The sequence below is a fragment of the Jaculus jaculus genome, chromosome 8 (assembly GCF_020740685.1).
Source record: "Jaculus jaculus isolate mJacJac1 chromosome 8, mJacJac1.mat.Y.cur, whole genome shotgun sequence".
Taxonomy (NCBI): Eukaryota; Metazoa; Chordata; class Mammalia; order Rodentia; family Dipodidae; genus Jaculus; species Jaculus jaculus.
In genome coordinates, this window is record NC_059109.1 from 69295820 (window position 1) to 69311980 (window position 16161).

The 16161-nt window shown below is 41.0% G+C and overlaps 1 protein-coding gene across 3 annotated transcripts in view; it reads right to left on the bottom strand.

The window, feature by feature from the left end:
- Sqor (sulfide quinone oxidoreductase) overlaps positions 1-15290 on the bottom strand; it is a 57200-nt gene extending 41910 nt beyond the window's left edge. For 2 of the 3 annotated variants that reach the window (XM_045157443.1, XM_004670147.3), the window contains exon 1: positions 15129-15290. The gene's annotated coding sequence lies outside the window, so the exon portion shown is untranslated. Of the gene's footprint in view, positions 1-14293; positions 14314-15128 lie in introns of those variants that run through there. The other variant, XM_045157441.1, reaches the window with a different exon arrangement.
- Between the last annotated feature and the right edge of the window lie 871 nt (positions 15291-16161).

The following is a 16161-nucleotide window of genomic DNA, read 5'->3' on the forward strand; positions in this document are numbered from 1 at the left end:
CCCTGACATGCCCATTCTCTATCTCTCTCCCCCTTTCTCCCTGACAAATAAATATGACAAACAAAAATAAAACAGTTTTTAAAATGAGTCTAGACTTATGGACAGATGTTTTTCTTCTTCCCAGTCTTGGCCCCACTCTCAGTCTGTTAGCTTTATATGATAAGAGAAGAAAAACAGAGCGTTCCAGCTAAATATAAAGTGAGCCAAACTTCAGGGAAAATGTTTTGGTTTTTTTTTTTCCAATGTTACAAGATCCAGTTTAAATCTTTGACTATTGAAATTAAGCCATAAACATGCTGAAAAAAATTCAGTATACATTTCTGAGTAAGATTAAAACTTTCTTAGCACAACACAGCAGACATAAGTTGGAAAGTAAAAGATCAATGACTTGAATACTTTTTAAGCTTGTAAAACTTTTATGTTATTCAGTCTCCCATTTCTACCTCCCGAGACTAGCCCATACTTCCCATGCCAGGCTCATTCCTTGAGTAGCTAAGTGCCTCACTTAGACTCTCTTGCTCTCTGGCTTCTGGTTGAATTCAACTATTTAGAGGTGTTACCAGAAAGACTTCAGAGGGATTGAAAATTACAACTGGAGGATTCCCCCACCACCATAAACACACTTGATTTCTACTTTGGTCATGTTTGAAATTGGTCCATAGGATCTGGTGAGATGGCTGTGTTAAGGCATTTGCCTGTAAAGCCTAATGACCTGGTTTTGATTCCTCAGTACCGACATAAAGCCAGATGCACAAAGTGGCATGGAGTTTTTGTGCAGTGGCTAGACCTCCTGTGGCATGCTCTCTCTTTCTCTTTCTCTCTCTCTCTCTCTCTCTCTCTCTCTCTTTCTTCCTTCTCTGCTTGCAAATAAATAAATAAAATTATATATCTCAACATGGAAAAAGGCTAGAAGAATGTTAAGAAGCATAATAGAAAAGGTATAGGTTGAGCTGAATATACTGTAAAAGTATGAGGACTAATGCTTATGTTAGTAAGTATTCAGAAAGTGGTACAGATAAACATAATTCACCTTAGAAAACACCTACATCATTATGAACTATTGGTGGAAAATGCTAGCAGGTAATCACAATTAAATAAGAAACATGTTATTGGTTGTTGCAGAAGAATCCTTGTTCTATAGTTGCAGAACTCTTAACTGAGCTGCAGTTGAATGAAAAGTAGAATGTTGTATTTTGTTGTTTTGTTTGTTTATTTTTAATTAATCTTTTAAAAATATATTTTAATATTTTATTTATTTGAGAGGGAAAGAGGCAGACAGAGAATGGGAGCACCAGGGCCTCTAGCCACTGCAAACAAATTACAGACACATGCACCACCTTGTCCATCTGGCTTACATGGCTATTGTGGAATTGAACCTGGGTCCTTAGGCTTTTCAGGCAAGCACCTTAACCACTAAGCAATCTCTCCAGCCCTCTAATTAAATTTTCTAGTGTACAAAATAGGTTTCTTTACATACATGAATATGATCTCATAAATATATTCATATATTTATCATTATACTTTGTCCCTATTAACATTTCCATACTACTATCCTCTGTCCTTCTAGAAAATAAAAATTGTAAATGATGAAATTGAACATTTTTCTGAGATTTCTCAACCAAGTGTTGAAGGTAGAGCCCTATTTGTTCTTGCCCCTTTCAGTGGAAAAAAAAAAAAAAAGCGAAAGAGAAAAACTGAGGGAATAGCCACTAAACAAAGATGGACTAGAACTGCTCTTCTATAAACACATGACATATTCTGTAAAGGAACTGATGATTCAGAGAACAGAGCTATAATCCCGGAGGACACAGCTAGACATATAAAGAATTACCCCTGGGTCTTGAAACCGGATAAAACTTGACCATCCAAACTTTGAATTCTCTTGGGATTAATGCCTTTTTGTCTCCTCCCATTTTCTTCCTTTTCTAATCAGAACACTTAAAATTTTTATCCCACCGCATCCTACCATTCTATATTCTTGGTTCAGACAAATTGATTCTTGAATTTCACATGTCCATAGATTGACAGAAATTTATGCCTGAGACAGACCAGGCCCCTGATTACTTACCCAAGCATGATTTAAATTACTTAGATGATGACAGTTTTGAGCCAATGATTAGAATTGGGACATGAGTTGATACTGTAATGAGTGAAGCCCTTCAGGGAGCTTGGACTGGAACAAATATATTTTCCATGTGGAATGGGCAGGAATCTTTGGGAGCCAGAGTATAGTGTATGATAGGCAGAATAATTACCCCCTAAAGATATCTAACAGGCTAGGCATGATGGAGCACACCTTTAATGCCAGCACTTGGGGTGCTGGGGAATCACTGTGAGTTAGAGGCCAGCCTGAGACTACATAGTAAATTCCAGGTCAACCTGGGCTAGAGTGGGACCCTACTTCAAAAAGAAAAAAGAACTTACTAGGTAAACCTGAAAACCTGAGAGATAGAATATGATTCTAGATTTTGAGTTAAACTCATTACTCATTCCAATATACTAGACATGATATAGGTATTGGAAAATAAAGTTTGCACTATTTTTGGCAACTCTTTCTAAGGAAGTAACTAAAAAGCTTGAAAAGCTTGATGTTGCTCTCTCAGTAGAATGTACAGGATTTCTGCCTGCACATCTAATCATCTGCAACACCCCAGAAAATAACAAGAAGAGCCCAGATAATCCAAAACGTCAGTGGTATAAGACACTGAAGTAGAAAACCAGAATCTGAAACCACAAAGAAATTTCAGTCTCCTAGGGGAACTGCTACACCAAAATGTCAATAATTAACTGAGCAACCACAAGAAAGTTCCAAGAAGGACAGCGTAGGTAATAAGATGGGTAGAGGGGCTAGTGAAATGGTTTAGTCAAGTATTTGTCAAACAAGCATGAGGGCTGGAGTTCAGGTCTCCAGCACCCACATAAAAGCCAGTATGGTGGTACATACCTGTAATCCCAGCACTAGACAAGCAAAGGACAGGTGGATCCCTGGGAATATCTAGCCAGCTAGTCTAGCTGAATCAGTGAGCTCTAAATTAGCAAAAAACCTACCTTAAACAATAAGATAGTGATTGAGTATGACACCCAACAAGACCTCTGGCCACCACATACATGCACATATACATACATTCACATACATACCAACACACATCATATATATTAAAAGACTTATAGATTCAATGTGAGCTAGAGGGACTAGAATGAGGCTGGACTTTGAGCCATGCCTAAAATGAGGAAACAGGAAAGAGTGTTTCAGAAGGGTGTAACCACTCAGAGAAAGAAAAAAAAAAAAAAAAAACTAACATGCACTACATTCCTGATGTGACATGTGTATGGTTTTATTCCATGATTAGCACAGCACTTGTTACATTGAAGGAGCTTAAAAATAGTTGCTAAAACAAATGAGTTCACAGATGGATGGGTTTACTAAATTATTTTTTTTTATTAACATACTATACCCTTTTATTCCCTCTCCTTTATTTCTGTTTCCCTGGGGCCTTCCTCTGAAGAATTATGGGATTTAATGTGGGGCCATGAAGGCCTCAGTCAGTCCCAATGTGATAGTGGAATGTGCCCAGACACAAATATATAATGAATGAAGGTAGAACTTCATTCACTTGAAAAAAAATTACTGAGTACACAATAAAATAGAAAGTGCTAAGGCATATGCCCACTTTAGCCAGCAGAAAGATGTCCACAAATCTCAATATCCTTAGTTCCAGAGGCAGAAGCAAAATGTCCTGTGATGAAAGGAGGGGTAATCAAAGCTTGGGAAAACAGGTAGAATCTAGGCTGGAAGCATTTTGATGCATGAAGCTTCTACGTACCAAAGGAGTTAGAAGCTAGCAAGTACCTGCACTCTAGAACTCACCACCCTTCTCTGCCATGCTCTGAGCCCTGAGAGCAGATTGTGAGTGAGCATCAAATGGCACCCCTTACCCACTGGCTTCTAGTTAGGTCCATCCAATGGAAGGCACTAGTAGATTAGAGAACAAAAAAAAGTCAGAATATGTATTCCGCAGCCCTCTCCCTGGCAAACCACAGCCGGGCAGTAGCTAGATCCCTCAGCTAAAGGCCTGAGCTTCTTTAAGGTATCCCTCTACTGGGCTATAGCTCTAACTATTTCTTCCATGTGCATTTTTACTCCCAAAACCAATACAAATCCTTCATCACTCTTGCTGGTTTCCCTTAAGCCTGCCCATACCTTTGTAAGTAGTTATTTCATTAAACCTTTTTTTTTTTTTTTCACTTTATGCAGCTGACTTTATATGGGTACTTGGGGATCAAACTCCAGCCATCAGGCTTTGCAAACAAGTGCCTTATCCACTGAACAATTTCCTCAGCACCCCCTTAGAGTTTCCATTGAAAGTTCTTGTTATTTTGGTGAGGTTGCCTCTTATAAATGACTTGGTACTTCTCTCTTAAGGCTTTCAATATATATATTTTTGATTGTTTAATACTTTTGGCAATTTGACCATAATATGACATTGTGAAGCTCTATTGAGACTATTGGTCCATTTGGAGCCCTAAATGCCTATTTTAAGTAAATATCAACATGCTTCCCAAAATTTGGAAATTTTTATATCAGTAAATTGGCTTTCTATGTCTTTAACCTGATATATCAGCTCCTCCATGTAAAACTATTAAATCCTTTAGTGTGTGATTTCCATGATTTCATTATTAATGTCTGAATGTGGTTCGTCATGATCTTCTGTTTCATGCAGTATGTTGACAAAGTGTTCAATGTGGGCTTTCATTGCACTTGCTAAGATTCTCATTAACAAGATTTCTTTAATAAAGCATTCCTTTTCATGCTCTATGATCTTCCTTGATTCATTCTGCTGCTTATTTGTATCTTGTTTAGAGTCATCGATCATTTCTAAAACAGTCAAACATTTGAATTCTTTGGCATTCCATCCACTTTGATACCTTTGGATTCAATTATAGAAGAGTTACAAACTTTGAGTTCATGTTTGTTGTGAACATATGTTGAGGTTTATACTTCTGTTATGACAGATATCTATATTCCACTTTTATATGAAGTTCTTTCCAAAAAAATACTTATCATTTGTTTGAGACAGGCTCTCATGTAGGCCAGGTGACCTTATACTCTATAGGTAGCTGAGCATGACATTAAACTTTTGGTCCTCCTGTTTTCCTGTGGAGATCTTAGTAGCAGACTTTTCTTGAAGGCTTGATCCCCAACAGTAGAAAGCAAAGGAAAAAAAAATTTCTGTAGTTGTCGACATCTCTTCATTCCTTTTCTCTTTCCCTTCACCTTCGGTTCACCAGCAGCTTTTGTATTTCTAAAGGCTTGTGCTTCTCTCTCTCTCTCTCTCTCTCTCTCTCTCTCTTCCTCCCTCCCTCCCTCCCTCCCTCCCTCCCTCCCTCCCTGGGCCTGTGAAGGCAGGCCAGCTTTTTCTGCCATTATGGAACTGCCCCTGGATCTGTAAGCTTCAGTAAATATTCCTTCCTCCATAACTGTACCTGGTCTGGAAGTTTATCTCAACAAACCTAAAGCTGTCTGATAAGCTGAGATGGACCTGACCATGTCTCATTAAACCTTTTTTTAAACATTGTTTTCTCTAATAGTTATGTACATACTCAGTGTATAAACAGCATATATTGGTACCATCCTTACCCTCATCCCTGTCCTCCCCCACTCCAAAGGGACCCTCATTGATGGGGATGCCAGTTATCTCCATGGGGGTTGTGGGTCGGGCATTGTGGGGGTAGCCATCAGTCATAGGGAAGAGGCAATACCTCTGTGTATAATGTCCCAACTTGTGGCTCTAGCAATCTTTCCTTCCCCTTTTCTGCAAATTTCCCTGAGCCATGTTGGGCTCATTTTAGGTCTATTTCAGTGATGAGGTCTTTGGAGTCTCTGTGTCTCTGGAACTCTGGTTTGGTAGAAGTGGAGTGTCTATCTCCTTCACTCTTGTGCTGATACCAGGTTCACCAAGAAAACAGCACTCTTGCTCATTTCAGCAATTACTATATGCCTTTCTTAATAACACTGTGCATGTTAAATGTTTCCCAGAGACTAATTGATGAGGTGGGAAGGCCCAAATTTGTTTGGAAAATAGCAGGCCGAACAGATTTGACTGGCACTGAGATGACTTAAACAAGAAGACAATGTTTTATCCAGATTATAAAGGTCTTTCCAGAGAACTAAGGCTTTACATAGAAAAGCAAAGTGAAAGCCTGGAGAAGAAAAATCCAGGTGTGGAAACAAAATAACAAGGAGGAGAAAGAAAACAATTAACTAGGTCTGTATATCTTTTAGCAGTTGGGGGTGCAAGTAATAAGGACATGAATTAGGTACTACCATTGGAAATGCAAATAAAGATTCAGATAGAACAGGCTAAGAAAAAACTGAGTAGATGAGATGTGGGAAGGACCCCTGCAAATAAACCAGAAAGCTGAAGAAAAAGATAAAGAATTTAAGGATGTTAAGATAAGGACCTGCTGGGGTGAGGTTTGAACAGATGAGTTTGAGGAAAACCACTCAGGATCTGGTGAAATGGCTCAACAGGTATGGGCACTTGTTGCACTAGCATGAAGGCCTGAACTCAATCCCCAGCACCAACGTAAAAAGTGCAGCGTGGGGTTACATGCCTGTAACACTAGTGCTGAAAGGGGTGGAGACAGAAGGATTTCTTGGGCTAACTAATTAACTAGACTGATCAAAATATGAAGAGCTCCAAACTCCATGAGAGACTATATCTCAAGAAAATAAGAGTGATAGAGGAAGATGCCAGTGCACATGTGCAGACATGACACATGAGAAAGAGAGAATGAACCAACATTTTGAACTAGGAATCACCTAGTATAGAAAAAAGGAGGAAACCTTGGGCAGGTGTGCACTGGAAAGAGACAATAAAGTGGGTAGACATGTGTTACTAACACTTAGTTTGAGAGCTTAATCCTATGGTTACAAGGTTCACAAAGCAGAAACCTATAAACCAGGTTATGTCTTATTTGGTCAACGATGTTTTCTTAATTTTTTTAATTAGTTACTGTTGCAGTCAGGTTCTCATTGCTGGAAGAAAGCACCTGACCAAGAGCAGTTTTGGGGGGAAAAAAAATGGTTTATTTTGGCTTACAGACTTAAAGGGAAGCTCCATGATGGCAGGAGAAAACAATGGCAGGAGCAGAGGGTGGACATCACTCTCTGACCAACATAAAGTGGACAATAGCAACAGGAGAGGGTGCCAAACACTGGCAAGGGGAAACTGGCTATCATACCCATAAGCCCGCCCCCAACAATACACTGCGTCCAGGAGGTGTTAATTCCCAAATTTCCATCAGCTGGGAACCTAGCATTCAGAGTACCTAAGGTTATGGGGATACCTGAATCAAACCACCACAGTTACCAACATGAAAAATTCACCTATGGTTGTCCTCTCTGATAACAGAAGGTCTCGATTCTCACATGGAAACACTTGGTTGGAATTGAATTCACTTCCATCCCCACCCTGCACAGGGTTCCTGATCAGCCCAGCCCAGCCCAGCCTAGTGAGTCATCTAAATTACCTGTTCAGCCCTGCTGTGGGTTCCAGTTTGTAATCCCTGCTGGTGGCAATCACAGTCTTAGGAAGTTCTTAAAACTGAATTTAGACAGATTTAGAAAGACCCCTGGGGTAAGCTAAGAAGATGAACTGGAGGACTTTGGCTATATTAAGCATCTCTAAGGGTCTGCTATCTGCCAGGCATTGTGCAAAGCACTGAAGAGTAGTGATGAATAAAAATAATCCATCTACTTTAAAAGGAAAGGCCAGGAATATGAAGATACAGTAAATTGCTGTTTCAAAACTGCAACCACCAGCAAAGGCTGAGTCTATACAACAGGAAAAGAAATGAAGGTGAATGGAAGGAATTTTCCTAACAATTAGCTATGAAGGATAAAGAAGGAAGAAGAACTATGACATCATACCCTCTTGCTAAGGTAGATATAATAAAGAGAGGTCATAATCTTATGAGATTTCCCATAATGATGTGAAAGTTCAAAGTATCTTGAAAGAAGGAAACTACACCCTTGAAAACAGGGCGGATTAAGATCCCACAGGGTACACCCTTCCTTTTGGCTTACTTCCATTTGAGTAATGGCAGAGCTATCCTCACCTACCCAGTATGTACAGAGGAATTAGAATACTGAATTGTTAGCAAATAAAGAAAGTGGAGCAACTGTCACTTAGCCTTGCAAGACAATGTAATTCTCTCTTTGGACCTGTTATCCATCCAAATATTTGCTTAAATTTTATGCTGTAAAGCAGAGCTCCAGGAATGGGCCAGGACTGTAATAGTGTGTTATGAGGTCTTAACAAGAAAAGACTTCCATTACAAATTACACATATGTTGTCTAAACATGACTGGATAGACACTGAATGCCATCCTTTATTGGTAAGGATACAGTCAAATGTATACTAGATATGAAGAGAGTAGGTCCCTAACAGCTCACATCTTCCTCTTACCTGATGACACAGTCTTGCCTAGTGAGGAGGCTAAACCTGAAAGTGTGCCCCAAATCAGGAGTGGTTCAGGTCCACATTTCATACAGTGCCAAGTAGGGCTCACCTTTAACCATTCTGTGCCATACTTTCTGTATCATCAGGGTAAAGGATTGGGCTGGAGGCTTCAAAGGTCTTTTACATCTCTAAAACTTTATGTTCCTCTCAATGAAGAAAAGATAAAAGTAGGCTTTCACAAACAGAAATTTAAACCAGAATATCTGGACTACTGACTCCTCAAGCTGAATTACTATGGCAGAGAATGACAAGAGTTAATAATCAAGCCTACATCATAATCAGAATGTAAACCATACTTCCAAAGCTCCGCCCAAGTCCCACACCTGCACCATTATTCACTATGATCCACATTAGTAAATGTATGACCCCAGGCATAAGAAAAATGTCAGGAAAAAAATCATCTGTGGAAGGCTTGTCATGTGACAGACACTGTGGTATGTATTTTGCATATTTCTCATGATAACCACAGAGGTTTTGTAAGTGTGAAAACAGAGGTTATGGGACTCTGAGTACATAAGCCATTGGAGTATAACAGGAGATATATCTGTCCCTTTTTGTTCTCAAAACAAGCTTAGATTTTATCCCTAGACTGTGTAATTCTCATTATTACCATCCAATCTCAGAAGACTAAAGAAAGGGATGGCCCATCATCCAGCTCAAGCATTAGACACACACTCATGGAAACATTTCCTTGGAAGCACTTTCTTGAGAAAACTCCCACAATCTGCACTCTAAACAGGGTACTGGGCAGCTAGAGAGGAGTTTGGTGATGGGAAAGGGACTGGGGAAAATGTGAACAGCATTTTTTACATCTAGGGCCAGAAATGCATGGTCATGGGTCTCTCTCCATTCTTTACATTTCCTGTGTTACAACACATCTGATTAGCAAGCCTAGACACAGGCAAGATGATGAAGCAGCTTCTGTGAAGGAATACTGCTTTCCTATCAACACTCAGTTTCATTTTCTCAAGAAGAGCTCCATCCACACACACTGGCACAGACCCATGGGCCCTCACTGACATTTTACACACTTCAAGTCCAGGTGTGTTTATATATTTATTTCAGCCAGATTGAAATTAAGAAACTTGAAATTTAAATAGTCATTTCCCAAACCACCAGCTGTCTCCTTGCTGAAGCTTGTTTTTAGATACAGACTCAGGCAAGCCTCCTCAACTTTCTCATTCAGCAGTCACTGAGTACCTTCCATGTACTGGATTTAAGGACACAAGGGTGATGGTCACTGTTTAGAAGGGATATGGATAAATTCTAATAAATAGTACTTAGGACACCCTCTGATCCAGGTACAGTGCTTGGTGCCTAAAATACATAGAAAGGTGTGTGTGACTTTTCCTTTATCTAATATGTGATAAACCTAAGATAGATGGAAAGGTGTGTGTGACTTCTACTTTTTCTACTATACAATGAAGAAGATGAACAACAAGGTCACAAGGTCACAACCATAGTCCATGGAAGTGTTAAGCCAGGAAGCCAAGTTACCTAATTTACCAGGCTGTGCCCCTTTTACAAATAGGAGATCTTAATTTGAGACCTATTAATTTGGATGGGAAAACCCTACATCTTCACTTTTCCTGATATCTACTTGAAATTTATGATATTTTTCAAGAATATACATGGGCACCAAGCCACAGCAGTATCAGTTTAAAAGTGATGCCTACCTTCAGAAAGCTGAGGTAGGAGGATTGCTATGAGTTTGACACCATTCTGGGATACAGACTTAACTACTGGTCACCCTGGGCTAGAGTGAGGCTTGGCCTCAAAAACCAAAAACAAGACTTACAGTTAAGATGGTGGCATATGAACCATGCCAAAGCAGCCTAAAGGAGAAAAATAAAATAACAGCAAAATGCATTCTTTTAAAAATTGAAGGTATATTCAACCACGGCAGAGAAGTAGGAGAGATCCAGAGCTTCAAGAGACCACAGAAGCAGGCAGAAGCAGCTCCAGCAGCTGCAGCATCAGATCCTGGTGGCAGTGATCACAAGGCTCAGCCTGAGCCAAAGAAAAGCCAGATGAGGGGATTTTCCATTCACACCAGCGTCATTGAAAACACAAAGAACATGAGAGGAAGACATTAGAGACAGCAGAGTGGCTTGTGAGGAAGAGGATTGAGAGGACCAGCAGGAGAACTTCACCCACCATCCACAGCTTTCCCTTCCCCAAATGCCAGACCAAGTGCCATAAAGCACCAGAGACCTGGGGAAGGGAACTCACCTACACCCCACCTGGCACAGGCTATCAGAGCAGTGACCCACTGACCCAGCCAGCATACCTGAGCCCACAGCACAGCAAAAAGGGACCTGAGCTGGTGGGCAGCAGCATAACTGAGACCAAAACCATCCTAAAAGGTAACTGGGATTATATCAGGTCAGTACCCACCAAAAAAAAGCCCATTACATAGGCTTGCATTGGAAGTGCTAATTGCACCTTCCATGTCAGGGTAAATTATGTGTTCAATCAAAAGGATGGCCAGATTTGCCATTCTTAAGTAAGCTATATTTTGGGCTTGTTATTTGTTGCTTCCTGATTTATAGTGCCTGTGTCTCCTCTTCGGTCATTCATTGGGAAAGGTCTCACTCAATTATAAGCTGACTTTGGAACCATCCAAAGACCAGAAATCTTAGCCTCCCAGTTGATAGGATTAAGGGTGTGGGGTAATACACATCCTTAGGGACTGTGATGCTGTTTTTTTGTTTTTGGGTTTTTTTTTTTTTTTTTGGCTTTTCAAGGTAGGGTCTCATTGTAGCCCAGGCTGACCTGAAATTCACTATGGAGTCTCAGGGTGGCCTCAAAATCATGGAAATCCTCCTACCTCTGCCTCCTGAGTGCTGGGATTAAAGGCATGCGCCACCACGCCCAGCTCGGGACTGTGACTTTGTTAGAGGATCTGTTTGTCATAATACTACTCTTGTATAAATACTCTGTGCTGTTTTTCATTGAATGTGTATATTGTTTAGTTAATTTTAGAATTTGCCAGTATTTGTTCTACCCAATCTACTAGAATACTCTCATAGAAAGCAAACCCAACACCTAGGGTCATTTTTGTGGTCTCTCTGAGAGTCTTAAAAGCCACATCTAGTGCCTTAAGCTCCTACCCTAAAGATTGGTTGATACATCTAATTGATACATCTAATCATACTGCAGATAATTACAAAACCCAAGCATTAAATTAATCCAAGATGTAAAAATCTCAACATTATAATACAAGAAACTCAAAAAAAAAAAAAAATCAACACAATATAAATCTACCAAAAAGTATAAATCCACCAGAAATGACCTCTGGTGAGACTGATTTAGAGGAAATGCCTGAAAAATATTTTGAAATAATTATAAATATGCTCCAAGAATCAAGAGGAAATCAAAGGAATCAAAGAAGACAAAGGAAACCGATTTAATGAAATAAGGAAGTCAATGCAAGACCTGAATAAGAAAAAAAATAATAAAGAAAAACCAATCAGAAATACTAGCAATGAAAAACAGTCAGTCAAATAAAAAAGCTCTGTAGAAAATCTCAATATAAAATGGATAAAGGAGAGAACACAATATCTAAACTAGAAGATCAGGTGGCAGATCTAATACAGTTCAAAAAAGAGAAAGACAAACTAATAGGAAAGCATGAATAGGAATTTCAAGACATTGGGGACACTATGAAAAGATCAAACCTAAGAATTCAGGGTATAGTAGAAGGAGAAGAATTTCACTCCAAAGGCATAGTAGGCATTTTCAACAAAATCACAGAAGAAAACTTCCTCAATTTGGGAAAAAGATGCCAATGCAAATATAAGTAGCTTTTAGAACACCAAACAGATAAAACCTGGAAAGAACCTCTCTTCACCATATTATAAAAACTACCAAACAAACAAAAAACAAAGAAAATATATTGAAAGCACTTAGAGAGAAAAATCAAGTCACATACAAAGCCAAGCCCATCAGGAGAAGAGCAGATTACTCAACACAAACTTAAAAAGACAAAAAGGCTTGGGATGATTTACCCCATGTTCTGAAAGATAACCACTGTCAACCAAGGTTACTTTATTGTACAACACTATCCACATTATCCATTCGAGTACACAGAAAAATAAGGACATTTCACAACAGAAGCAGGCTAAGTGAATATTTAAAGACAAAACCAACTCTACAGAAAATACGTGAGAGAGTCCTCCATGCTGAAGGGAAAGGAAAGCACACACATAAGGAACCTGGAAAAAAAAAAACAAGCCATACTAAAATACTAGTTAATACAAGAGAGCAAAGGTAAAACTAGAAGAACTACAAAACAAGAAAAATGGCAAAAATAAATACACACCTTTCAATAATAATTTTTGATATCAATGGCCTCAAAGCTCCAACCAAAAGACACAGGTTTGAAGACTGGGTTAAAAAGCAGGACCCTTCAATTTTTTGCCTCCAAGAAACTCACCTTTCTACAAGGGTGTATATTATCTTAGGGTGAAAGGTTGGTTCATATCCATATATTAATGCTACTCTCACTTTTGGTTAGAGAACCTTCTCTTTTCAGACGGCAGTGACCTTGGGATGACTCCGAAGGCACAAAGGTGCTGAGAAGAAGTGCAGAGGAGTGCTCAGCATTCAAATATCTCTATCACACCTTCCAAGGCTCAGGGTCCTTTGCAGAAGAGGTGGCGGAAAGAAGGTAAGAGCCAAAGGAAGGGTAGGACTCTTTACAACATGCTCCTCCAGACACAAAATGGCCTGGATATCCATGACCTCACAGTGCCTGACACTGCCTATACAAGACATTCATAATAGGAGGAAAAGATAATGACAGCAAGATAAAAGAGAGACTGATTGAGAGGGGGAAGGTGGGGAGAGGGTGGGAATTACCAGGGGCTCTTGTCTACAATTATGGAAGTTGTCAATAAAAAAAAAAAAATGTTAAAGTGATGCCTATATTGTGAAATATTTTTATATTCTTTACTATTTCAAAATTATGATAGCTATTAGGTCAATTTCTAGATCTCATTATCTAACAATAGATTAGCTTTTTGAAAGTATATCCATTACTGTTTTCAAAGGCAGTTTCCTGTGGTGTATGCCTGCCAGTCTGGCTCCCTTCCTCCCCCGTCCCCTTGCTTAGGCACAGGGGCCTTTCTGTTGCCCTGGAGTTATCTGAAGAGGCCAAGGCAGAGCCAGGGCTGGTTGGCTAAAGGTAATAACAGACTCCTCTTCCTGCCCTACCTCTTCACCATTATGGCATATGGAGAGAGGAACAGATGGAGCCAACAGCTGTCCCAATAGCTCCATTTCTCTGAGGGTTGCTGAGCATGGAACCACTGGTGCCACCTCTGAAGATGTTGCTCTCCTGCTCCTCTAGCCCTCTTAATTAATACAATTGGGGGCTGTAGAGATGGTTCTGCAGTTGAAGGTTCTCTTGCTTGCAAAGCCTGTCAGCCAGGGTTCAATTCCCCCATATTCATGTGAAGCCAGATGCAGAAGGAGCTCATGTTATCTGAAGTCATCTTATCTGAAGTTCCCTTAGAGTGGCAAGGCAAGAGGCTGTGGCATGGCCATTCCCTCTCTGATCACAAATTATATGTAATTTAATTTAAGTACAAGCAAATGCCTTAACCACTGTGCCATCTCTGTAGGCCCCTAAAACTTTAAGTACATCTATTACTACATCATACTACATCCCATACTCTACTATTTTAACAAGTGTTTTGCAATTAGTTTCTTTCATAATACCTTTATTTTATATTTTTAAAAATATTTTTACACTTATTTTATACCTTTAAAAATGGCCGGGCGGGGTGGTGCACGTCTTTAATTCCAGCACTCGGGAGGCAGAGGTAGGAGAATCGCTGTGAGTTCAAGGCCACCCTGAGACTACAGAGTTAATTCCAGGTCAGCCTGGACCAGCGTGAGACCCTACCTTGAAAAACCAAAAAAAAAAAAAAAAATGTCCCCAGTCTTCCAAGAACTCAGAGCGGTACCTAATACACACACATACACACACACACACACACACACACACACACACACACACCCCTACCCACCCACCTCTGGTGGAGGCCTGCATCACAGCCATGAGCAGGTGGCCCTTAGGCTCAGTTTAAGCATCCTGTCTTTCATCCAGAATCTAGGTGAGATGCCCCCAACTCCAGCCAAGGGCCAATTCCCACCTTTTCTACCAATTCATGAAGCTGGTGCCAGCCCCACTGAGCGGCCTGCCCAGACAGCAGGGCCAGGGAATTAGTGTCCACTCTGTGCATACACTGACCCAAGTCAATCCCTACCCTGGGGGAGGGGTGGTGGCATGGGCAGGACAAGTGGAAGTATCCTGAAATAAGAAACACAAAGAGACCACTGATGCCAGGACATGGGGTGATACTTCTCTTTCACCCAAGAATACTACCATCTGCCTGTGTGCATCTCACACTCCACAGAGCAACAAGAGTTCTAAGAGTTGGGTGCCCAAAACAAGGTAACCGTACAGTGGGTAGAGGCTTGCAAAGCAGTGTGCCAACTTCTGCCACAGAGGCAGAGTTGATGCACAGAGTGGATTCCGGGATGATCTCTGTCCCCCGCCCTGTCAGTCCCCAGGTCCAGAGCACCAGATCTTACCAGGGGTTAGGGAGCCTGGGCCTCAGCGCGCGGAAGGTCTCAGCAGAAAGTGCTGCGAAGCTCAGGGTCAGGGCCCGCCCTGGGGGCGGAGGCTGGAGGCGGGGACGAGGCTCCCCAGAACAGGAAACGTCCCCAACCTCTGTAGCACCCCGCCTGGGGCCAAGGCCTGGCCCGGTGCCCAAAGGTAGAACCATCCGGGGGCAGGTCAGCGGTAGGGTCCGGTCGCCGCACCCAGCGCCGGCAGGCCACGCCGGCCACCTGCCAGCCCCGCCCGGGGTGCCTAGGGCGTTGCGCAATTGGGACTGGTGAGGGTGGGGCGGGGAACTGGAGGGCGGCCCACTGGTTCCCCGGGTCCTCCAGGGTGCCTGCGCTTCTCTCTGGGCTCCCACGACGGCCGAGACAGACAGCTTTCCCGCGCTCTATTTTACAGACGGTGCCAATCCGCCCCTGAGGGCGGCAGCGATATTTAGGGCACGTGCAGGCGGGCCCAGCCGCTTCACAGTTCCGCCTTGTTCTCCTGATGGAATAGTTTCAGTGCGCTGAGGGCAAAGTGTGTAGGTCAGCAGCGCCGCACCATACCAGACCCCAGGGCCCTTCGTCATAAACACTGTCTCCAAAGTGTCTTGCTGTGATTGTCGGCTTTAATAACTTCAGAAGTGCAAATCCAGAAACTGAAAGAAAAAAAAAAAACTTAAAATCTATTTTTTGTATTGTTTGGTTTTGTGAAATTTTAATAGTTTCAATTTATTTTTGCCTCAGTCAACACTTTCTATTTTCATTCACAACATAGACAGTATCTATCATGGTAAAATCACCATGAACATCATAGCTACAAATGTACATTGTAGATTTTGATTGTTAACCCAATTCATCTACAGTATTACTTATGTAACCTGTTTTTCTGCAATAACGAATAACTCTAGTGTAAGCAGCTCCTGATTTATTTTATCTTATTTTTTATATTTATTTTTATTTTTTACTAATCTATTCCTGGAAATTCCAGTACATTAAAACCATGTCAATTGCTTAATAT